The sequence below is a fragment of the Pygoscelis adeliae genome, unplaced genomic scaffold, assembly GCF_000699105.1.
Source record: "Pygoscelis adeliae isolate BGI_AS28 unplaced genomic scaffold, ASM69910v1 Scaffold130, whole genome shotgun sequence".
NCBI classification, from domain to species: domain Eukaryota; kingdom Metazoa; phylum Chordata; class Aves; order Sphenisciformes; family Spheniscidae; genus Pygoscelis; species Pygoscelis adeliae.
Window position 1 is genome coordinate 5,392,748 of NW_008824031.1, and position 26,011 is coordinate 5,418,758.

The window sequence follows — 26,011 nt, forward strand, 5'->3', positions numbered from 1 at the left end:
TTGGTTCCTGTTCTGCAGGTCTTCAGGTTAACCTTTCTAGCTTTAATCAAAAAATATGATATCAACAAGAATCATACTGTAGTCTTTCCCGGTGCCGATTGTAACCTTTATTGTTGGTTAATTGACAAAAGTGCTGAAAGTCTGTTTCAGAATTTCTATTTCATAAAAATGTCTCCTTTGTTGAAGTATCAATTAGCAGTCTTGGTTCAAAGTTTATTTCTCTTTCATGCAGCCATTTATTCTGTAATAATTGTCTAGATTCTGACATGAAATACTGTAATTTCTCCTGCTATGTTTAAAATCACTTCCAAAGGCTTCTAAGTTTTATTTCCTTCCCATTTTCTACAGAAATAGCTGGAGTTTGTTCATGCTTGGGGAGATTAATAAAACTATAGAGTAGACTGTGAAATTCACCCCAAACCAAAATACAATGAGCTCCATTCCAAGACCTCCTGCAGGCTCCATTTCTTTAATTAAATATATACCAAGGTTCCTCTCCATGAAGTAAATATATAAAACAGCATATTTGAGGGCAATTATAAGCTAGTGTATTTTGACATTTCTTCACTGCAAATCTTTTAACCTTTATTAAGGGAATTCTGGTTGAACGGATTTCTACTTGAGATATATATAGCAAAAAAAGCTTAATGCCTACATGAAATTATAGACAAACTAAAGAAAAATCCTAGGAAGTGAGTAAATGAAACCCTGATTTTGGTCCTGCCAAAGGTTGTGGCCACCAAAGGCTCACCATTAGCAAGAGCTACATGCTTGTACTGAAGCCAGGGGAAGGTGTTTGCACTGGGGAAACTTTGCACTGGCAAAACTTCACCTTTCTCCATTCACAGTCTAGTTTTGCTGGTGCAGAGAACGACCTGTTTCCAGCCCTTGTTGCAGCAGTGCCATAGGAAAGGTAAAGAGATAGGGCTGGTTGCAAATGGTGCAAATGCTGAGTGTATGATCCCAGTTAGCCAAGACAAAAGCTCTCTGCTCCTGCACTGTTTTCTTTTGAATGGGAGCAAGACATTAGTTGGCTCTTTGTCTTTGGTTAATCTTCTTTATCTCAGTAGTTTCTTCTGACAGTGGGTAGTTGGGAGTGTGAGATGTGGGCATGCGGTGGCCCTTGGACAGATGAGCAGGGTAGGACGGGCTGCAAATGGGAGCTCTGAATTGGGAAACAACGCTCAGAGGAAGGGACATTATGCTGGCACTAAAAGGGTAGGACCCTGGGGAAATTCCTGGGGTGTATGGTCCCTCCACCCTCGGGGACAGGGCTGATGTGCTGCCAATGGCCACATTGTGAGTGGGATGGCCAAGGCAGCGGTAGGTGGTGGGTGCTGCAGGAGAGCCACCAAAGCCCTGGGGTGGGTCCAGGTTCCCACTCCTGGAGGAGGCCAGAGTCGTGCTGACCCTTGCATCTTTATCTCAGACCATCAGACGTGCTTGGTCTTTTCCCAAAACTGCTCTGGATGTCAGGGAAAAGGGATAGAAAACTTTTCTGGGGAGGCCGCAAGAGGAATTAAAGCAGAGGGCATAGGTGGGGTTCTGATTCAGGTGCAGCCTGGGGCGGTAGGAGCTCCTGCAGCCACCCCTGCAGATGCTGGCATACAGGTACATTAATGTGGGAAACCCCTGTGATACAGGAAACATCCTGGCAAAGAAGCCGCAGCTCCTGCTTGAGCCAGGAGACAGCAGTATGCCCGTATTTTGGCTATCATTTTGAGCAAACCCAGCAGTTTTTGGGAGTTGCTGGAGGCTAGTAGTTCTTTGCAAACTATCCGCATGGTTCTGCCTTGGGTATAACCTTGAACTTTACTTAAACTGGGGTTCTGTCCTAGAAACACAGACCGACACATGCTGCACTTTATGTACTAATAAACCCAGGCCTGTTCAAACCTGCTTACTTGACAGCAGGCTACTAGATGAAAGCAGGGTTGGTTCACTTATCATCCAGAAATAGAGAGCTTCAGAAGATTTTTCTTACACAGCATAGAAGTTTCCTTTTTTTTTTTTTTTAAATGGTAATCTTCCTACCATGGGAACGAAAGACAGCAGGATAAAACTTGAACTTGCCATTCTTAGCTGGTCAAAACAGAAGTTCTGTCTCCATAACTCCAACTTTCCCTTCAAATACATGTGTTGAAACTTTGCCATGGATATTTTTCTGCCTTCTAAGAAAAAACATTAGATGATCCATCTATAAGAGGATCTCTGACATCAATTGGTAATGGATACTGCACACTAAAAAGACTCATTCTGAACAGCTCCTGCCCGGCACAAACCCTAAGCCTGTTTGGCCTGACCTTCTGTGGCTTTTCTTGCCTGTGAAATAACTTACGAAATTTTTAGAAATTGTAACATCTGGGCCTCATTGTTCTATACCTTGGAAAAAAGGGGGGCAATGACAAACACACTTTGCATTCACATCCTCTTTCACCTGGTTTTCTACATGTTTCGAATCAAGATGCTCAAGCGTAAATTTCTGCTGGTCATTTCTGGATGCCCTCCTCAGAGGCAGCCCTCAGAGCGAAGTAGGGAGATAACCCCGCAGAGTGATTTTGTGCATACAGCACTGGGGTGCTGCTTTGTGCTGGGCAGGTAAACAGAAGAGTCGCTTATTCAAAATATGCCGGAAGATTTTTGGCACTCTATTAAAAATACCAAATTAGTGCTAGTATCTGAGTTGTGTTTTCTCTAGTCCCTTTCACAGATCTACAAGAGTTTCTCTCTTACACATCAGTAAACTGTAACCTGTGCACGTTAAGAGGCCTTGGGTGATTGGAAGAAGATCATCTTCCTGTGCTTGTTGCAAAGAGAAGTTCCATAGCTAAAAAAATTAAGATCCTTAGTATTTTACTCTTCTCCAATCATTGGCTTTTGCATCAGCTGCTGACTTTACTGTGTTACATAGTGTGTAGGAAATGCCATCAATAACTTGTAAAGTTTCAAAGGTCAGGGGTCATGATATCAATTCTGATGGACAAAAGCATCAGAGGAGCAGTGCTTGTGTCTTGGGGATGGAAAGGGTAAGACTGAAAGGTGCAGTCATAGACTCATTAACTTAAGGAGTACAGTGCGGCTTTGTTGTTATAATTTGGTAGAGTGCTTGGAAACAAGCAGAAGATCAGTTTGTGTTTGGGAAGGAATAATTCAGCCTCATGTGGACGCCTTTTATTTTTAGAGAAATGTGTCTCCCTTAGACCCTTGTAAAAATAAATCGTGTGGAGCAGAGGGACATTGCCTGCATGCAGAATCAACTATTTGCCAAATGTTTTCTTTGTTTAAAATATGCACTTGCTAGACTGGAGCCCAAACTGCAAAGTTCAAACCAACACTCAAATTCTAAACAGCGCAGACTTTAAAGTCGCTGAAGTCCAACTGGGAATCACGGCACTACAAGCAGTCCTGGAGTTAAATTTCTACACCAGCCTTTGCTTACAAAATATCAGAAGAGGTGCAAGTGCTACCACCTGTTTCCTTCCTCAGCACTCCCAGTTTTTACAACAGCTCAGCGGTTAGTGTGCACCATCAGGGTGGGGATGACCCAAGTTCAGTTTCCAGAGAGATGGAAAAGCATTTGAACCCACAGACTCTCAGGGTATCCTCAGGAGGGACTCCTTCAGTCAGTCCTGTTAGAGGTGTTTACACCTTTACGCTGTTTTGTAGAATAATCATCAGGAAAAAAAAAAAAAACAAAAAAAAAGAAGGGAATCTGAGCATGATTTTTTTATCCCAGGCAAGATTACCTGGAAAAAGGAGACAAGGGTACCAAGCCTTGCTCCAGGAAAAACTTCCTTAAGGCAAACTACTTAAGCAGGGGTTGGAGGTAAGAGCTGGAACCAATGGATATTTTTTCCTAGGTGAATACCTACATCCTTGCTAAGTTAGTGTCAAGCACATGCTTTGTGTCCCTGTCTGGCTCTGTTAGCATACAGGATTACTGCAGGCAGGGCAGGGCAGGGCAGGGCACAGCAGGGCAGGGCAGGGTAGTTACTGATGGCCTGGAGTTAGGAAGGGATGATGGGGCAGGGGAGCAGGGAAGGGATGCCTCCATCAGTGGAGGAGGGACCACTTTTTCACATCCTGGGTGAGGCACATTAAGCCACCAGATAGAAGAGGGCAATTAATGCCCTGATACTCTTTACACATCCCAGTTTGGTAGGCACATTTGAGGCCACTTACTAGATAACCTCATTGATCAGGGGCTGTAATCAATGACAGCCTTTGGGGAATTTTGGGTGGCCAGATACACATTATTAGTTCATTTGGTTTAATAACAAATGAAAATCTTTGCAGACAAGGAATTATTTGGTGAAGTGGAGGGTTTCTTTAAATCTAACTTTTATTGTGAATGAAGCATAACCCAGGACAACAGCTAGTGATAATAGCTCCAGTATATGAAAACAGAAGCTTTATCATTTAATCTCTCGCTGTGCATGGCTTGAATCCCCAGAGCGGCACAAAGAGCAATTTTAAGGTGATGTCAGTGGGTGTTGGGCACCTAAGTGACTGGGCTATCCTGTGAACCAGGTTCAGAGCTTTCAGTGGGGAAATGCCTGTGAAAGACTCGTGCTTCCTCTGTCATCCCTGGTAATCTTTCCCTAAGAGAAAAATCTGCATCACTGTGGCTTGATTTAAATATGCAAGCAGAGTTTGACTTCTTCCCTGACTTTGTAATTAATGCCTAAAGTACCCATCTCTTAGCAATATCTCTGGTGTGGTGTGTAACACACTAGGACTCAGCCCACCTGGGCTCCAGAGCTGGGATTTGCTCCTGCCACCAAAGTGGACAGTACCAGGGGAGAAAAAAGTGAACTGAAAGAAGGCTGCCATGCTCAACAATGAAGTGACCTGAAGAGAAAGGCCTGATGTGCCCAGCTGGGATGACAGCCACCAAGAGACCCCAGTGGACATCCTCAGGGAAGAAGCTCCATAGATGGAATCCCTGCCGAGAAGGTTCAAACAGCGAACCCGAGCACAGCAAAACTGTACAGTTAAAAAAAAAGAAAGAAAAAAGATATTTTTCATGTTCCATAAGGCTATGATTATGTGATATACATATTTTTATTCAAGATCAAAGCGTTGTTTTTAATAGTTAAATATTCACAGATGCAAATGAGCTTTGATTTGCATAAAGTGATAATTATGTTATTCATTAGGACTTGGTAAATGTTGTGTTCAAATTCCACGATCATTTTGCTTTAGGGTTACTGAGAAACAAGTTTATGAGTTTGAGGGGAAACCTATTGTGAAAGTAAATGGCGGAGTTTATTTCCACCAAGCTGGGATGATTTACCTACCTCCTACGTTCTCGGTATGGCATGTCCAGTCTAGCCCATTATATCAGCTAATGTCTGTGGGGAGGCCCAGGGCTGCTGTCCCTGCAAGGTCATCTGTCAATGCCAGACGGGGAGGGGGAGCTGTCAGTCTCCTCGTGTAATTGCGTCTTCCCAGCTGCACTGCCTGCCTGCCGCTGCCCGGGCCCCGGCTCCCGGTGCTGTGGGAGAGACCCATCTTCCCTCCCCGCCTCACACACACACACCTTCCCCTGGGTCAAGAGGAACAATGGAGCAGGGAGGACAGGGCAAGCCTGCGCCGAGCTGCAGACACTTGATAAATGGGTGGGCAGGCGGCAAGTGACAATATGCAGACAAGTGATATCATTTGCAAATGGATTCGGCAAGGGAAGCAAGAATATAGAAAGGGGGGGAGACAAAGTCAGGGGCACGGAAAAGGTTTCTCGTTAACCCTTGCAGGAGGGTGGGAAATATGATAGCTCGGCTCTCTGGGAAAAAGGTTGGGAATACTGCTTTTCAATCCCTCACCTACAAGCTCTGGGAGAGCGAAACACCCTATGAGGAAGTCACATGACACTAATTGCCTTCTTAAAAACCACATTTTTAATATCTGTACTGTGGGCCTTCTCTCCAGATCCATAGATATGGGCATCTTGGGATTTACCTGGGATTTACCTTACTTAACTCCTTCTTTGGAGACACTCCCACCCCCTTGTTCAGAAGCTGAGATCGGTGCCTCAGAGTAAGACCTGGTGCTCAGGCTGCACTGACCTCCCTCTTCAGACACCCCAGCGCTGGCATTGCCCCATGCAATGACGCAGCCCCATCACCCCGGTGAGTCAGCATCCCGGGAAGACACCCACGTCCCACTGGCAGGCCAGCAGAGACAGGGGAGGATCAGGACTGCTGCAGGTGGAAAGGGATCAGGAGGGGCTTACTGAGCCAGAAAAATTGGTAAACAGGAGTAGTGCTATGCACATTTTAATTATTTGTATATGTAAATACTTTGTAAAGGTTGGCCATGAGTTTAAACCACCTCCTTTCCCCCAAACCCTTTCTAAACAATGGTACAAGAAACACTCATCATCCAGTAGGTTAAATCCAAAAAGGACTGAACAGACTACTTAACCTGTAGGACCAATTTTTTTTTCATTACAGAACTATTTTATGTCTCTCCTAGTAGCTGACAACTTCCATCTTTCTTCTGTGTGTGCATTTTTTCTGGCCCCAGTCACACAAGAAATCTGGCCGCATTTTGTACCCATGCTGTTTGCTTCCAATGAACATGGGCTGTGTTCACACACCATGAGATTTGCCTTCCTGTCTCACAAGCCCTGTTGTGCCAGTGGAGTTAATCCTGCCCCACTGAGCTCAGACTATCTCGGTGCATGCCAAGGAGGTTGGGCCATCTGCTTGGAGAACATGGCTGGGGGTGGCTGCTGGGACAGAGCACTTTGGGACCATGGAGTTACTTGCAGTATGCTACTCAGGCAGTGACAGCATGCAAATGAGCCCCACACAGACTTTCTAAGACCATCAAGCATCAGGAGTGTTGTTAGCTTCTGTGTTTACAAAGGCTATAGGCTGTGTCACCTACAGTCACAGACTGTGTGTAGAGGCAATCCTATGACCAAGTTTTGGTTTTATATTTTGTTCTTTGCATTGAGGAGGTTTTTGAGAGCTTGTAAGAGCTGGACAGATCTGTAGCATGCTCCTTAACTGTCATGAATTTTTCTCTGCTTATGATACAACCACTGTGATGCAGGTTTGAGGGTGTTTCAGGCATAGAGTCCCCGACTCATTTGAACTACAGCAACCAGCAACCCCCTGTTCCATGAGAGATAGTGTTGGCTTGCAGTGAACCCTGGTAAAATGAACTAGATCAGGGCATGATTCTTTCCTGATGACATTCGCAACCAGGGTTGTGCTGCGATAGAGGTTCTGGGAGTGCAGTATTTCATGTGATACATCCTCTCCTCCGTGTTTCCTGCCACTCTTGAGCATAGTGTGAACTTTGAAGTAATGCTTCCAGCCCTTTTCCCTGCAAAGAAAATGTCATCTTCCTCTTTCTCTTGCTCTTTACTTGCTGGATATCAGCTGTAGTTACCGTACTATAGTTATTCTATTTAAATGCACTAAAAATACAGATCAAATAGCTGGATCATCCATTAACTACCTCATTATCCTATTGAATGAGGACTCTTTCTGACTTTTACTGTGGACATGGACAGGATATATTAGAACTTGTCTGTCATTAATAACTTCACACACACACACACACACACAAAAGTCTAAATGGCCAATTAATGTCCACATCTGTCTTAATGTTACTTATTAACTTGTATTACCTGTAACAGCCACTAATGCTTTTGGAACTTATTTAACTTAATTTTTCTTCTGTTCTTTGGCCCCACATTAATACTATATTTCTTTCAGAACCTCTCTCATTGTAAGGAGAATGGACAGGATGACCTGATAGCCTTTCCCATTTCTATATGCACACTTCCCTCATTACGACACTCCTGCACAATAAAAGGCAGAGGATCAGGCTTAGCATCTGAAAAAATGTTCTCTTTTTCCCTAGCCATCTTGCTGTGCTGTTGGCCCTGATTTAGCCTTACCAGCTATGCATCTGTTGCTCTTCAGGGCACTGAGAGCCCAAAAATGGGAGAAGGTCATTAAGGGTCGTACAGACTCCGTCATTAGAAACAAAATTGCACATCTCCTTTCTTATCTGTTGCTGGCCTTTTCCTTTTTTAGGAGACTTTTACATTGGTCAGAGAAACCAGAGGTATGGGTTTTACCCTTCCCAGGTCAAGCACTGGTTTTCTGGCAATCAATAGTGGGGTCTTTCACTTCGGTCTTTTTGTGCCAGAGCACTCAATTGCCCATGGAAATCCTCACTTCTTATGCACATGGCTTCAATGCTGAGGACATGCATTTGGAGTTGCTTCTTCTACATGTCAATGACTGGCAACAGTAAAAAAATAAAAAAGGAGGTTGGTCTCATGGTTAAAGTTTTGGAATTGCATTTCAGACATTTGGATTTCCTTTGTTATTTTGTGTGGTCACAGGAAAAAAATTGTAGATTTCTCTGTGCCTCAGTTTCCTCATCTGACAATCTAGGTTGCAAATTTTGTGGAATTAAAGTCTTTCTTCTTTGCAAGATATATGAAAATCACACTTGGCTGCTCCCTGTTTCACATTATCTGCATTAGGGGATGAATTTGGCCTTATTCTGAACCATCCTTGTTATGGCAGTTTTGCCTGATCTTGAATGGGACTGGCCTTTCATTTCACCTGAGGTGACCAAAAAGGAGCTGAAGAGCAGCTGAACAAACAAAAAACTATGTGGTAAGAAATCTGTAGTCAGAGCAAGACTGAAAATGTCATATTTGGAAAAACGATAACTACCAGTAAATTCTTATCCTGGCTGTTGCTTTCTGCACTGGTCCTTTGGAGAAGATCCTGGGCCAAGAGGACCAATGGACACCTTCTTTGGGTGTCCTTGAGGACCTGAACTACAAGTCACTAAGCAGTCCTGTGCAGCTCTACGTATGAGATAATTCTAGGTGTTGGTCCAGGACTCTGATTTTGAGGCTTGTCAAGTCCTTACAATGAGATGACTTCCAGTTACTCTAAAGTCACTCTTAACATAAGGCAAATGTTAAGGTAAATGCAAAGAAGATTGTTTTTATTGCAATCCAAATTTAACAGCATAGTTACTCAATTTCAAGACAGGTGGACAGAAATAGAAAAACATAATTATAACTATGTATATGTTAGATCACCCAAGAGGTGTCTCTCTCTGTTTCATCCAGCTAGCAAGCTGTCAGATGCTTATGCAATTTCTTGGCACAGCCCTTCCTTACATAGAAGTGTAGTCTTGGGCTGAGCTTTCAGATTTAGGAACAGGTTTCTCTTTACAACCCCCAGCTTTCCCCGAGGATCCATTCTGAATATGATATCTATGCAGGATAAATGCTCCCTTCTGCCTTGCAGAGCAAGGGATCAGCCTTCAGTATATGACTCCTTTATACACCGAGACCAACATTTTGTGTAACCACCTACATATACTTTATTCAACCTTACTTCTACAAAGAGAGAAATGAGTATAGTGTGCATAGTGCTTTCCAATTTCTCATCAAGATTAGACAGGATGATAAGTAACCACTTCGGAGTGACAGGAGGTGTTAGCTGGGGTGAATAAACCTTGGGCTGGGCTCTGAGGCATTCTGGGGCAAGGAATTTCAGTGCTCTGGATATTACTGACTAATGATAAAGAGGTTTACATTCCTGAACTCATCCTTTTATTTTGTATCTGTTTAATTTTAATCTTAATTTATGATAAACAGGGGAAAAAGGCATATTCAAACCTCTACAAAGGCAGAAGATTCTGGTTTTAATATTAAAATATGTCATTTGCAATAACCTTTATATACTCTCAATAAATGACTTCTAAGATTGATTAAAGACCTTAGCTTTGCTTCACATGTTAATCAATCTCACCAGCCAATTAGAGCTTTGGAGCTAGAGAGCAACAGAGATCATCTCTTAGCTATGTAGGGCAGCATTTATTGTGCAAGCCAAACCTTTATGACCTACTACTGGTAGAGGAACCCATGACAGTTTGTGGGAAAAAAACATCAAAGAATTGCAAGATTATTCATGCTGATACTTAATGAATAGATATTTAGAAGTTGTATTTCAGAAGGGGTAAAAGCTAAATGCAGAATTAGCTTTCTTGGGCTGAAGCAGAATTAGTGCTTAAGAATAGCAGACTCCTTCTTCTAAGCCACTTCATGCTCTTCCTTCTTTTTATGACTTGGAGTACGTCAATTAAATTTGCTTCAATTTCACTACCTGTGAATGGGAATAAATAAAACTACCTGGTTTTCCATCTGGATGAGTTGAGGATGAATTAGCTCATGCTGGAAGTAAAGGAAAAGCAAGACATCCATTCCAGTGATACTACAGTTTCCCACCTGAACAATTTAACTGGAAATTAATTTGGAGCATCAAGAGCAGAACTACATCAAGCTTGCAGGTCAGTGCTTCCCAGTCCTGACTGCAGTGAGCGTGGTAGGCTATGGAAAATGAGCAGAGGGGGCTACAGTCCATTTTCTTCATGTCTCCACAGCTGACCTGCTTAGTAGCTCTTATAGCAGAGCGGCCACAAGCTAGACACGGAAAATCAACACTTGTTGTGTCAGTTCAGCTCAGTGCTGAGGCACAGTGATGTGCCTGAGTTGTACATGAATAAACAGATGATTTCAACCACCAGGGCTACAAGCCCCTGCATTTTTCAGAAGATCTTTAACTCACTCTAAACATAAAGAGAAATCCTGCACTGCGTAGGATGTAGTGATTAAGTGCCCAAGCAAGAACTACATTTTTAAGTGTGTGCGCCCTGGTCCTTTCACAACGGGTTGCTATGTCCTGATTGGAATCTCTGAGTATTAATGTAATTTGAATAAATAAGAGTACTAATAAGACAAGAGGCAAAGTAAAAACAAAAATTGGAAATAACTGTAAATGTCACAAAAGGTCTTTTGCATTTTCCGTGGTGAATATTTATTCCAAAACGCTTTGGTATTGCAAGGTATTGCAAAATACTTTATTTCACAGAATATATATTTGAAAGTGTTGAAAGATCAGATTCCTAGAATTCATCTATTCTTGAGGTGAATGCTAACAACATGTTAGTACTAGACTGAGGGCATTATCTGAGTTCCATATATAGCCTGAATTCCAGACAAGACTGAAGCCAATTTTATTTATGTTTCGTCTTGGTATAATATCTTTCCGTCATTCAATTGTCTCGGCCTAAACACTGCAGGAAAGTTACTTTGAAATGAATGTCTGGGTGTCAGGGGCTAGTGAGCTAATAGTATAATTACTTTTGTAGTCTTTATTAGTTGAAATGTTTATTAGAAAGGTTACTTTTTATCCAATGAAAGATGACAATCTGGGTTTGATTGAGCACTGTTTGTTGTTTTAATATTGTTAGCTGTGTGAATGGGTTAACACACTTCTCATCTTCCAGAAGCTGAAGGCTATGAGAAATCCCAGGGGTAGCCACTCCTCGGCCCACATTTGCTGCCTTTGCCAAGGAAGGATCCCATAAGATTTCCCCCCCTCCATCACTTAAGGGTTGTGATGATTTTTAATGTCACTGCCTAGATGGCCTGGAGATTTTTATCTATTGCACTTACAGGTCACCTTAATATTATCTCACTCAGAGGGGGGAAAAAGTTTCTAGCAGGATAATATTAAGTTATACAGCATGACACAAGGTCAGACTGCGAGAGACAAGAATATATGAATAAAGCCAGTGGCCATAAGAGTCACCAGTGTGAAAAAAAAAGAAAGAGGAAGAGAAAGAGGAACAAAGAGTAAGAGGGGAAAAGTGCTAGTGGAGGAGAAAAGAAGCAAGGAGGGGGGAAAGAAGAAGGAAATATTAAAAGGGAAAAAGAAAGGATCAGGGTCAGAGTGGGTAATGTAAAGTCATCCTTCTTATCCCAATCAGCTGCGCACTGTGTGCTCTCAGTGGCCATGTTCATACTGAATTAGCTCCAGACTGTTTCTTTTCTCTGGGTCTCCATCTTTTTGAAAATACATCATCAGTACAACTCCATCCTGAAGGCATATTACGCTAATGCATCATTATTGCGATGGCTGACTGATGATGTGCTAGTGTCATACATCACCAGAGCTGTGCCTTGCTCTGATGAAATGTTGGTGTGATACATAATCAGGGAGAAGCACACGGGTCCCGCTTCTAACGACTCCAGAGATGTAAACTACTCAGAATTAAAGCTAAAGCCTTGGGGAAGGGCAGCCAGGAAAAGTGAGCATCCCCAAGAGTCCGGCAGCATCCTGAACCTCCTGAGAAAACCTGCAGTAACTTTGAGTTACATTAGTGGAAGTGCCTGGAAGGCTGCCAAAATCCAGCTGCTAGGCTTGGACAAGAGTCACAAAAGCCTTAGCAACATGGCAGTAATGAGAGGCAGCTACCACAAACCGGAGAGGGCATACAACAACATCTCACTCCAGCTCTGCCCGTGAAGGCAAAATCACAGCTTGACTGACAAGCAGATCCACAGCAAGGGAAGGGAAGGAATGAGGAAGGTGGGGTGGAGGGGACACCTGTCATCGGGCGGCTGGCCTTGGCTCCCTTCCAGATGAACATCTCTCCTCCCCTCCCTAAAACACACTCACGCTGCCTCTATGGCCCCCTGTGGAAGCCAGTGGCTGCCTCGATGGACGGACTTGCAGATTCCAGCCCCGGCAAGTGGGAAGCTGCATCACCCTGTTGTTAATCTGGCTGTTTTGGGAGGGGAGTGGAAGAAGAATGGAAACTTGGCTGAATGGCAGCCTGAAACTTGGCATGAAACAATCATTCTTGACCACCACACACATATACTCTTCCTGTCCTGCAAAGAGTTTGCCCAACCGTATGCTAAAGCCCAACCAGTTGTTTTGTACACACCTACCTTTACCTCAGTGCTTCCTTCCGATACAGGCAATGCACCTGCCTCACCCTCCAAACCAGATTCTGGTCCTCCCTCTGCTCGTGGCTTCCCAGTGCCCTGGAGCAATTTCTGTCTCTGTGCCCCAGTTCCCCACCAGGCAGAGTGGGACTAGTGACACAAACCCCTGTTAGACACAGAGTCGTATGGCTCTGAGCAAGGTCTCTGTTTCAGATTGTTTCTTACAAAATGGGTCTGAAATAAGGCGCTTTCCTCTCAGAGGATGGGTGCCTCGCCTCACCAGTTGTAATTCCCCTGGGGATAAACACAAGCAATGCTCAAGCCATTGGTAATCACCATTTCATGAGCTGGATTCCTCTCTTAGTCTTTTTCCATCGTGTCACCTGTGTAACAGCGGGTCTAGAGTACATCTGAAGTAGCTCTGTTGTTCAGAATGGAATTACTCCAGATCTACACCCACATTGCTGAGAGTTGAATTTGCTCCAGTGGTGCTAACCAAAGAGGATTTTTACCAGATAGCTTGGAAATGTAAACTGTCAAAAATTAGAAAAGGCCTCAACTCAGCATATCAAGGTATTATTTTTTCCCTCAGTCTTGCAAAATTGCTGTGCACCTGCCATACTTCACATATCTTTTAATGGACTTAATATCCTGCTTTTTCACAAGGGAAATAATCCCATCACAAGGCTGCAACTATATTAAGGAGCATTGGTTTGCAGCGTTCATCATATAAATATCAAATTGGGCTGCATGCATGGAGTCTGACATTTAAGAATGAATGTGCTGCAGCAAGAAAATCTGAGACTTTGCAAGAATGAATGAATTTTGGCACCATTAGACAATAGTTTTGCTTTTAAGGCATGATTCCTTGCAAGTCATTGCTGGCTGTAAGATCTTCTAATGTATTCTTTTGTAAATTCTCTCCTAATACAGAAGGCCCCAGAGCAGGTTTCTGAAAGATTAGTTTCAGATCTTTGAGAGATTCATCGACAACCGGGGTTCATCGTCTGTAGGAATGATGGGCAGAGAAAGCCTTCACCTCAAAATCACAAGCTTGTGTGCGAACACATATTCGGGGAGCTGGCTCTTTGCAAAATAATCATTGTCTCTGGGTTTCCAACACCTAATTTATAATTTCTGTATGGCCATAACCGGGAGCTGGAGTCACTGTCAGAGGGTCAATGGTAACAGGACTAACAAATAACTGCCACAGGATACCTTCAGGCAAACCAGCCCCTGACAGGTTCATCCCTTCTGTTGAAGGTGGCGGGAGACAGACTCGGCCAACAGCTATGTCCTTGCCTTCCCTGCCTAGGCCTGACAAAGTTCTGTTCAAAGCTAATGATAAGCCTGAAATAAAATAGAAAACAATGACAGTTCAGTTCAGGTAAGCACACTGAAACGCAGATGGCTATGTGGGCTGTCCAAGTAGCTTTGGCCTGCAACAACAGGGACTGCAAAAATTAATCTGAAAATATCTATTTTTTCAGCTTTTTTTCCTGTCAGAAGCCCTGTAAGAACAGTCATTTCTCAGGTGATTTTTCCAGTACTGAGACTCACTTGGTTTACAACTCTGCCTCTCCAGCACTGGTCAGGATCAGGAGAGAGATTCAGAAAACAATAATTAAAAGACAGTTACAGAATGCCAGGCAAGGGGTGGCGATGCCCTCAGGGACAGACAAAGCAGCTGGCAGAAGATGGGGCAGGCAGAAAAGCGCTAAAAGTTTCAGTACTGCACTGGTATATTTGCTTGGATTTAAGGGGTTTTTTAGCCAGTGGTTCATGTTGCTATTTGCCAGAACACTTAGAGCTCCACAACTTTTTGGTATCTCCTTCATAGATTGCGTCTGTGTCCAGCAATACAAGAAGACGACACAGGGAAGGTGCCTGAAGTTAGCCTCTGAAGAGGTCAGAAGGCTTGTACCGGCTTTGTATCCGCCAGAAACATCTCTGGGGAAATCAATAATGCAACTTCTTTCCTTTGGATTTAATTAAAGAAACATTTCAGGCTGCAATTTGAAAGCAAACACACACAAAAAAAAAAACCACCCACTGGCTTTCTCTTACAGCTACGATCTCCCCAGTGCACTGGAAAGTGAGGGGGAGGAATCATTCTCACATAATATGTAGAGAACAATTTTTTAATGTCTTAATTATTTCCTGTGTGCATAAAGCATTTCAGTCCTATTGTTTCTTTTCACAATCTGTTTGGGGTCATTGGTAAGCAGATCACTTTGCCCACCCAGAGGACTGTGAAACTCCAGGCAAAGCTAGAGAACTGCATGTATGTTTGCTGGTCCAAGGTTACTACTCCTGATGTTTACAGTCTCCCCCATGTCCTTTGACAAATCGATTTATAATATGCAGCTTGAGTCTAGTTAAAAGCCCAGTCAGGACAACACAGTTGGTATGAAACTCTACAGTTTATCAAAAATACATCAAGTCCTCCATGATCTTTGGCTTTCTACCAGATAAACATCAAGGGAAATGTCAAGCCTCAGCTATTTTCTCAAATTGCTGCTCCCCAAAAAATCCAGACTATTCATAGAATCATAGAATCATTAAGGTTGGAAAAGACCTCTGAGATCATCCAAACCAACTGTCAGCCCAACACCACCATGCCCACTAAACCATGTCCCTAAGCGCCTCATCTACACATCTTTTAAATCCTTCCAGGGATGGTGACTCAACCACTTCCCTGGGCAGCCTGTTCCAATGTTTAACCACTCCTTCAGTAAAGAAATTTTTCCTCACATCCAATCTAAACCTCCCCTGGTGCAACTTGAGGCCATTTCCTCTCGTCCTATCACTAGTTACTTGGGAGAAGAGACCGACACCCACCTCACTACAGCCTCCTTTCAGGTAGTTGTAGAGAGCGATGAGGTCTCCCCTCAGCCTCCTTTTCTCCAGGCTAAACAACCCCAGTTCCCTCAGCCGCTCCTCATAAGACTTGTTCTCCAGATCCTTCACCAGCCTCGTTGCCCTTCTCTGGACACGCTCCAGCACCTCGACGTCCTTCTTGTAGTGAGGGGCCCAAAACTGAACACAGTATTCGAGGTGCGGCCTCACCAGTGCCGAGTACAGGGGCACGATCACTTCCCTGCTCCTGCTGGCCACACTATTTCTGATACAGGCCAGGATGCCCTTGGCCTTCTTGACCGCCTGGGCACACTGCCGGCTCATGTTCAGCCAGCTGTCGACCAACACCCCCAGGTCCTTTTCCGCCAGGCAGCTTTCCAGCCACTCTTCCCCAAGCCTGTAGCGCTGCATGGGGTTGTTGTGGCCCAAGGGCAGGAACCGGCACTTGGCCTTGTTGAATCTCATACAGTTGGCCTCGGCCCATCGATCCAGCCTGTCCAGGTCCCTCTGCAGAGCCTTCCTACCCTCGAGCAGATCAACACTGCCGCCCAACTTGGTGTCGTCTGCAAACTTACTGAGGGTGCACTCGATTCCCTCGTCCTCGATCATTGATAAAGATATTGAACAAGACCAGCCCCAAAACTGAGTCCTGGGGAACACTGCTCGTGACCAGCCGCCAACTGGATTTAACTCCATTCACCACAGGTTGTTTCAACCTCTTAGATAAAGACTGGCTGGCAACTCTGAGCCTTCATCTCCCTGGCTTGTGCTGTTGTAAGACTGAAACTGGACTGAGGAGGGGCTGAGCTCTTGCTCAGCCATGGAAGATAGAGCCAAAACCATCAAGAGCAAGATGGTACTCTGCTTCCAGGGCACCACGCACCTCTTTGCTGTCCTCTTAACAGCACTACGAAGGAAGAGATCCTTGAGTTAAAAAGCAATATAGCAGACTCAATATATTCTAGAACAAACTGTCCATGAGAGATGTTAGTCAGAACCTTAATGCACTTCTGCTTACTTCCATGGAAAGTAAGAGTGGGTAAAGCCTGAATTTCTCTGGATTGCAAAGACAAGAATTAAATTTGACTTAACACACTTCCAACACCAATGCCTCTCCATGTAGGTTCAAGCTAATTCTAGTCAAGTGCTTTGTGCTTGGGAGTGCGGAATTCCTTTCCACTTTCCATGGCATTTAACATGCTAATTGAGTTGTAGTCATCAAACCCAAATTATTACAATTAACATTCAGTCTGTCTCTGCTGGACAACCTTCTATGTAAGTTATGTTTGAAGATATTTCAAAGATACATTCATTCCAAATGGAGGTAAATAAGTGAGTGACACTATGGTGTAGGTGGGGTCTGTGAAAAGAGATATCAACTGCGGAGTATCTTTTGGAAAAAGAAACACATATTAATCTTCGAGGTGTTTATTTATAGTATACACACAGAGTTATATATATATCACCCAGGGTTATTCAATCACATGTAAGCTAACCTCCCTTTCAGTAAAAGACTTTCTCAAGGAACAGAATAAGCAATTGAACGCTTAAAAAATTTCCTGCTGCACTATGCAATGTCTCCTCATTTTCCAGTTTTACTACTTTGACAATTCTGAATTAGCATTTATTCATAGCAATTCCTAAAGTGTCACCAAATGAATTCTGCACTGAAAGTCTATGCAAATGAAAGTCTGTCCGTGTTACCTCCCACCCCTATTTGCAAACACATTGGGGCAAAGAGCTTTCTCCTGATGAAACTTCTGTCAGTCTGGAGCTGGGACAGAGAGTTTGTGCAATGGAGCATTTTTGTCAGTATTCTCACTCCTGCTCCTCAATGACAGGACCCTGAGCACCCAAAGCGTCCTGAGCACTGAAGTTCAGAATGAACAGTTTGCAGATAGATGTGGCAGTGACTCTACTGTGCTTGGAAAGCAGCTGCCTCTGGGGTGGATTAAAGACCAACCATTTTCCATTCTTAGTAGAGAAAGTAGAAATTTTTTTTTTTCCCCTGGGTGAAGAGCAGTAGGAGTTTGGTAGGAAGGCACAATGAATGAACTTGACAGCTATTTAAATTTTGTTTTCTTCACTGGAGGAAGGAATTTGTCCTGGTGTCAGAATTACTCTTGGAGATGAGAAAAAGCGAAGCAAAGTTGGGACTTGTTAGACATGTCACTGCATTCTCCTAGACAGCATCTGCTTCTGAACTGGCCCAGCCGAGACCTGTGGCCTCCATGGGCTCCTGGGTCTCTGTGCCACACAGGCTTTGTATGACTACATTCATCAGTGTTGTGCCAAGCTCGGTCACTGGTGGAGGCTGTAAGTGTGGAAGCTCTAACATGCGAGGTTGTACAGCTATTCCTTAGTCTTACAGGCCAGAGTTTGCATGTCTACAAACGAGAGCTGTAAATCACCAGAAGGTCTTGCCAGATTTCTTGAGGAAGGCTCAATATATTAATGCAATGGGCATAATTCAAAACATTTTGCAGTAAAAACTCATGAGGCTGGGGAAAAAACACCAACTTCTAACATACTTTTCTTCTAAAATCTTGGTTTCTTTTCTTTCACAGTCAATAAATGCAGGAGGTATCACAAAAGGTAAATTTCTTGGGCAAGTGGAGGCAAATTTTCAAGGGGGTCCTAGGGAATCTGAGCTTTCCTTGTCAAGCAAGAAGGCACCTTCTGAAGCTGGTGAGATCACTGCAAAACTGTCACTTTCATCCCTTAGCAGTATCATCTAATAACACAAAATCCTCCTCAAGGATTCTTGGGGCTAGGATTTGTAACATGGCAGAAACACCTTTCCTAACCAAAGACAATGTGGAAACCTGCTAAGGTATTTGGAAGGTCTTTCCAAACAGTGAAGCTGCGCAGAAAAGCTGCAGGCATCCCTGGGACGGGAAGGTACAGGTGTTTCAGGCAGAACTGCCAGTAGTTTAAGACAGGAAGAAGATGATACTATATTCTTTTGGAACATATAGAAAGCATGCAAATTTATAAAATATATTTACCCACCCTGGAATTTAGCCAGAGCTAAGGAGAGAGTATTTCTGACAGCCACATGCAGTCAGTATTTCAGCCTTATACCTCCTAAAGGCCCAGGTCAATGATCTCGCTGAACAGGCAAATGGACTGGGGAGCTCTCCTCTCCCTCGTCGTGTGCTTCTGAGATGAAATGCCTCCGCATCGTTTAACCACATACCGAGCACATACATCTAACATCCCAACAGCTCCTTGCGCACCTGTGCAGCCTGAGGTGACTACATAAAAGAAGCTAATAAAGCAGCGCTTGCACTTCATTCATTTTATTCACTAGCTCGCGATTTCAGGGATGGAACGGAGCACAGCTGGTCTTTGGATGTTAAATATGCTTCATAAGCCAACACCAGTTCAGCACACAGGCAGAAGCCTTCTTGTCTCGTGGCTCTCCACAGGCAATAGCAAGGAAGTATGTTGGCACTCTCACAGCTGGCAGTGGGGCTGGCACAGGAGAGCTGTAAATACTGTGTAGGCATGATGGTGCAAGCTGCCAGGGTGAGAGCAGGTCACCATGCCTCGAGGGGCTCCTAGCCACCCACAGGAAGGCACAATGAAGAGTGCTCTGCTCTTTTTTAACTGAAGGGAAGGGCAAAGGGTAGGGTGGGTAACTGAGATGTTGAATCAGGTTTGGCCTGACAGGGACAGATGCTGCTGGGAGTGGAGATGCATCTCAGGAGGCTTTGGGGCTTTGCTACATCACCGGAGCAAGGAGCTGCCTGCAGTTGTGACTGCGAAAAGCTCCACACTCAGGGGCACTGTCTGGCCTGGGGTTTCTCCCTGCCCTGACAGAAGTACCCTTGAGTACCTGCTTTCCTGTATCTGCTCTGGAGCCTGGTCTACCTACCTATTCACATGGCAAAGGGAATCTTCCATTTCCTCCCCATCTCACTTGGGAATATGCACCAGGGTGGGTATGAGAGTCCCACTGAAAGCCATATCATCTCTATGATTTGGGCAGCTGCTAGAGAGGAAAGGAGCACGTGGGAAAGAGCTATGTTATGTCCTTTGACTCCTACTGGTTTGCAGATACTTTGTCAACTTGTTCTTATTCCTCAGAACCAAAGAAATTAAAGGCAGAGACACGTCTCCTAGGGAAGTAGAGGAAGGCTCTCTGACCAGGTAATGTTTATATCTGTGATTCTTGACATGTAATTTGCTCCTTCTGACAATGTGCACAGTCCCAGAGAATTTCTGGGTTTATTAAATTATCCAAAGCAGTTCCCTTTTGGACACATGTTGAGCTCCAGGGGAAATTCCTTTAAATGGCTGTTTCCCAAAGCAGGATGACGGCTTGCAGAACGTGCTTGCCCTGGCCAGGTGCCTCTGCTGGCACGGTGTGATAGCAGGGGCTGCCTGGTGGGGCTTAGCCCCGCCAGGTACCAAAATCAGTGTCCAGATACCCAGACCTATGGGCTGAGTGCAGAGACCTCTCCAAAATCAGCTGCAAACATTGGGAACAGCTGGTGCTGAGCACAACTGAGAGATGGCAGCCAAAAACGTCCTACCATTGGACCTAAAGTTTCTTTCTCAAAACCTTTTTTATCCCCAGGCATATCCCCACATCTTCTCCTGAATGAAGCATGTGAATAGCCAGTCTTCCAACTTAGCACAGAGCCTTTCTTCAGGCAATCCTACCTGAGTAGGGTCCACGTGGAAGGACAAGGCAATCCAAAACCAGTTAATAAGCAAGGCAGTAGCCACAGCTCACTTAAAGTGGCCCATAATGTTTTTATTTCTCACCAATAACTACTAAATTTAAGAGAGCCCTGAATTTCCCTGATGGTAGATGAGAGGCTGATAGATAAATGAATAGGATTATATATCCAGCCTCTATGAGCAAACACTGCATTAAAAAAAACCCCAAAACACCACCAACAAAAAAGGCACTGGTATTCAAAAGGGCTCAAACTGCAGAATTTGGCTCCTCATTTCAAATGTCCCCAAGGCTGTGGATGATCAGAACTGAGATTCCAGCTTGGCCTCTTGTAAAGCTGAAGAGTCACATGAAAAATTTGAAACTGAATTGCTTAAATTCAAGGTTTTTCTCAGCCAGACATTTCATTTGCTCCTTTTTTCCGAAAGGGTAAGGTATGAGCCTTCCCTTAGAGCTTGCATTGTCAAATGGCATCCTAATCTCAGTATCACCTCCAGCTCATTAAGTCATGTTTCCACCCCATTTAGACATGGGCATTGCCCAGTGGTTTAGTAGAGTTGTCTGATATAGCTGTAGAGGAGCAAAGTAGGGTCTAACTTTGTAATAAGGAACATTTTTCAGGCAATGATGAAAGTGTTCTCATCTGCTTCTCTTAATGGTAACCTACCAATGTATCCATACTCCAAGTTTAGTCTTTCTTTATATACTTGTAAAAGGCATCCAAAGAACTTCATCATCTTTAAAAATGGTTAAAAAAGCCCTTGGTGCCTCCAAGTTCTAACACTGGAAGTATTTTCCCCAGGGCACTTGATTACAGTAGAAAATTGTCTTTTTAATTTGCAGAACTCCGAAAAGTCAGAAGATGGCAGCAGTTCATTCATGCATTAAACAATCCCTAAATCTCACGAACAGAACAGCTCTTCCTTAAAGTTGTGTTATGCAACCACCTAAGAATAAAGATTTATAATTTACTAAGCAAAATAATTTTGCTTATCCAGGTTCTACAGTCATCAAAACTATTATCATATTCTCTTGCTTTTTTTTTCATTGTCATCAGTGCAGTGGGGAAATTTTCAGGGAGCAGGGGAAAGTACATTGTCATGGGAAGAGTTTTTAGATGGATACTTTTAATTCCAGACATATGTTTTCAGGATCCCTAAAATTTTCTTCTTTATTTTTTCTTCTATTTCACAAATATCACATAAGGAAAAAAAGAAATAAGATGGTTTTGATTTTTCCAGATAACATGAGATGTTAATAGGAATTGTTGTTTTTTTCCCTGCTTTTACAGTTGAATGTTTTTATCTTACTCTATGCTAATCTACATACCTCATCATTTTCACACAATCAGCAGTGGGATCTCTTCTCTCCAAAGATTTAATAGTGTTAATGTTGCAGTAATGACCTATATTACTAAATTTTCTCTACCTTGAGAAAATATATCATAGTACATTTAAAGTATGGCATAAAGGGCTAGCATAAATAATTAAACTAAATTACAGCCATCAAAAAACAAGGCAGGCCAGATCCAAGCTGCCTCAGAAGAAATCTAGTGCAACTCCATTGCTGTCAGTGGAATTATTCCCAACTGACGCCGGCTTAAAGGATGCAGAATCTGGCATTCTAGTTTGCATCCATCCTTTGTGTTTGTAACACAACCTCCTTGTCATTGTGTGTTCACTTATTCACTTAATTCATAAAATTCAATCAATTGCAATGGGCCACCCAGCCACTAGAGTGAAGAAAAGAAAATCTATTGTATATGATATTTCTTTGATCAACTACATCTCAAAGTGCATTCCCCCCTCCCGCCCCCCAGCAAAAGAATGCATCAGAGACCAGGGCTGACATTGTGGTGCTGGGAGCTGATATTTCCCTCCAGCCTCATTTGTATTGCTTTATTGACATGTTAATGACAAAGTACTTCCCCAGGTCCTATGAAGTACAGAACAAGTCAGAGAAATTAGAATAATACCTAGTCCTAATTAGAGGCCAGGTATCTGCCTGACATGCTCTCTTGTTGTATTTAGCAGCTTCAGATACTTGTACGTTGATTGATTGCCTGCTTGCTTGATTGATTGAGAGGCTCCACCGAGCTCATAGACACACACATGAAGGGAAGCTTTTGATGTCAATATGAACAAAGATAATGATAGACTTACAAACAATGCCAAATGCTGAGTCTATGACTTAAGCATAATGCAAACAGAAAATGTGCCCGGCACTGTTCTAAGAGCAATGAGACTAGAAGGAAGATGTGTTGTGTATGACTGAACCTCATAGCTACAGGCAAAATTGTACTGTCAGGAAGATTTGCAGGTGATGTTTCTGATTGCCTGAAGATCTCTGCACATAAGCAGGGCAACAGAAATTAATCCAAATGCTTTCTTTGCAGCATCACAAGCACTGTTTTGGAAATAGGCTTCTAGAGCTTGCCTGCTCTGGGAGACAAAGGTTTATCCAGAAAGGAATCAGATTGATTTTCTGTATGTGAAGATCACAAATGTACTTCTATATGGGAGCTAGGGCATTAATTGATGAGAAGGCTCAGCGTGCAAAGGACAGAAATGATCAAGAAAACACAGAACTAGAGGGCTGCAGATTCCTCTCCACATGTGCCCCCCAGGTCCGCCCCCAAATAAAAATATTTAACAACAAGTAGAGAAACACAAAAACTTTAAGGGGCACCTTGATCCTCAGATGCTGCTGAGCCCATCTTTCTCTGCCACCTTTGATCTGTACTCCCCTCCTCTGTTCTGCATAGTGACAATGCACTGCACACAGGGCACAGAGTGCAGCACAGCAGGACAGATCCTGTTAGCTAGAGCTGTGCAAAATGTTCATAGCAGAGCCCCAAATCACAAGAAACTTGCCTGGCTTCAGGTTTCATCGCAAACTTGGAACTCAGACCACGTTTGTCAAAAGGTTACCGAGATTTGCTAGCCCTTTAAGAAATTTCTCTCTTTCTTTCCCTTGCGTGCTCCTTTTCTCTCCTTCTCTCTCTAATCTGCCTGAATTTCTAAAACTATTTCCACAGTGTTTAGGAGCTAGGAGGACTCACAGGTTTGGATTAAAAAACCTGCCAAAAGTACTCTCCCATGGTGTCAATTCAAAACCAGGTGAAAGTAGGTGATTCATTCCAAGAAAAAAACCAACCCCAACAGCCAACTAACATTATCTCAGTTCCTGCAAATTTGTGAGCCACAGACTCGGTTCATCAAGGGCTCGAACATCTTCTTTGAAAGAGTCTCAGTAACCCTACTGATTGTCAGAGTGTTAGGGCCAAAGCTGGATTTTTTGAACCCCAAAAGTCAAAACGAAACGTGGGTGTGTAATTCCTTTGCAGACCAAAGTGAAATGAATCCCTGTGAAATGAAATCATAGTTTCACACAGCTCTTTTTTTCAGTGCTGTGTTTAGTGACACCATGGATCAACAAAAGTTTGTATCACCTTGCTCTTACACCATCCCTCACTCAAAGATCTCACATCACTTTGCAAAGGTTATATGAGTAATTAATTGACATGTGGTCAAACAGAAAGTCAGTGCTAAGGTTTGAACCCAGGTCTCCTTAGAGCTTTAAACTCAAGCTCATCTGCCTTGCTGGCAGAAGTGCTGTCTGGTTCTGTTTGTGCCAATGACATTTCATGATTCAGTTTGCCTATTTAAAGAATAGGTGAGTGATCTCTCTCCGGACATACCTTATGTGCTCTGGTGCGCATAATATCAAGTGGCATATGAATTCAGCACAGTCATATGCACTTTTTCAGAGCTTTTTGCATGATATCTGAAGTATCTACCCTTTCAGTACCTAACAAAGAGGCTGGAACTTATGCACAGACTTAATGAACATCTTCAGTTCAAACCAGAGTTTTAAGCAATGTGTGAAGTTATCACACAGCAGTAGGGGATGCTTTTGGTTTTGATTGACCAGACCCATGAATTTCAGAGAACCTAATGCTTTCACAGGTGCTCCATGAACAAGATCACTATTAAGCTAACACCTCTTGTGTCCTGATACAGATGTCAAGCTTGCTTTACAAGCTTGGAGGGACAATTAAAACCAAAGAAGAGAAAATAGTGCCTTAAGCTAGTGCAGGTTCAGTTGAGTCATTATGTTTTAATGCCCAACCTTTGTTTGTTTTCTATTTCTCTTTGGAGATCTTTTGCCATGGAAGGTTAAAGATTACTGAGATAACTAACAATAAATGTATCTGGTATTGTGACTTTTGACCAATAATTATAACTTGGGTTGACTGGAATGAATCTGTATTCAATTTTATTTTACATCCTATTGCAGCAAAATTGACAAGGGTATGAATTAAAACCTTAGCCCTGTTGATTAATATCAAAATGGGGATGGCCGTTTCTCTGAGCTTTGACAACAACCTGAGCCCTTCTCTTTTATCTGCAGTGTGGACTGCAGTGCTGCAGTAATTGCTTAACTGCTCCTTTGCCCGTTAGGACTCAAATGACTTGGCTTTGGAGTGGACTTGAGAAATTACTCAGAGTTTCAACAGACACACCCTGTTGCTGGCTTTGTAGTACACTAAATGCTTTCCAATATAACATATTTTTTAAAGAAAGGCTGTGTATTGCTCTCTGTAGGCCTGAGGCCATGTATTCAGTCACAACATAGGTGCAGGTTGAATGATAACTGTGCAAACTGCTGTCTCACACCCTGCTTCAGTCCTATTCTGAAAGGGTGCCTGATGGGGGGAGAGGAGCCCCTCCCTGTGTAAGCCCCAGCCTGCCTGCTACAGCGTCTAGGGTTAGCGACAGGGATGCTTACGCAGGAGGTAGTGCCCTCGTGTCCTGTGTACATTAGAGGCTGCAGCTGCAGGTGGCCATCAGCACACTTCCTGGTGCAGAGGCCAAGATTAGGTGAGATTTGCATAGATGGTCAGTCATTAACAGTAGTCATGGCTTTGCTGATCTACACTGAAAATAAGCACCTTACAGCCATATCAGTTTGTGGAGCTTTAACTAAGCCAATCCTATTGTCGGTCATGTCTGAGATAGCAATCAGTTTATTGAGAGCAGCCATCAGAGGTGGGCAGTTACAAAACAGGGCTGTGTTGCAACCAGTAACTGAAGCAAAAAGCATCAGTAATTCTCATTACCAAAGCATCCTGTCACCCAAGCCACATAATCATCACTATCCAGCCCAGGAGCCAACACTCTGGTCCACCCTGGTCAGAGGCATACTGTAGGCACACTGCAAAATAAACATAAGTTCTTGAATATATGCTTTCTCCCATTCACAAATAATCAAACAACAGAGTTTGACAAAAATAAATGAACTTGATTTCCAAAAGTTCTTAGATTTCCCCTGTTGTTCTTTGTTTTTAATACTGATTAGGTGATTCTTCAACTAGAAAAGCTTTAGAAGCACTGTCTTTCACAATCAAACATGTTTATAAAACAGATTATTATCTTTCCTGCTTTAAGTAGTTTCTAGCATTTTGGTGCCACAGAGGAAGAACAGCAGCAGGTTTAGTTATTAATAATATGTTGTCATGACAATTTTTTTTGCAATGTTGGAAAAATGCTCTGAGTAGCATTCTAGGTATAGCCAACTTTCAAGGTAGTTACAATGGCTGATTTCTTTGGGGAAGGGTGATAAAGGGTAGGACTTGACCTCTGTTGAAGTTTGAAAGATTTTCTAGGGAA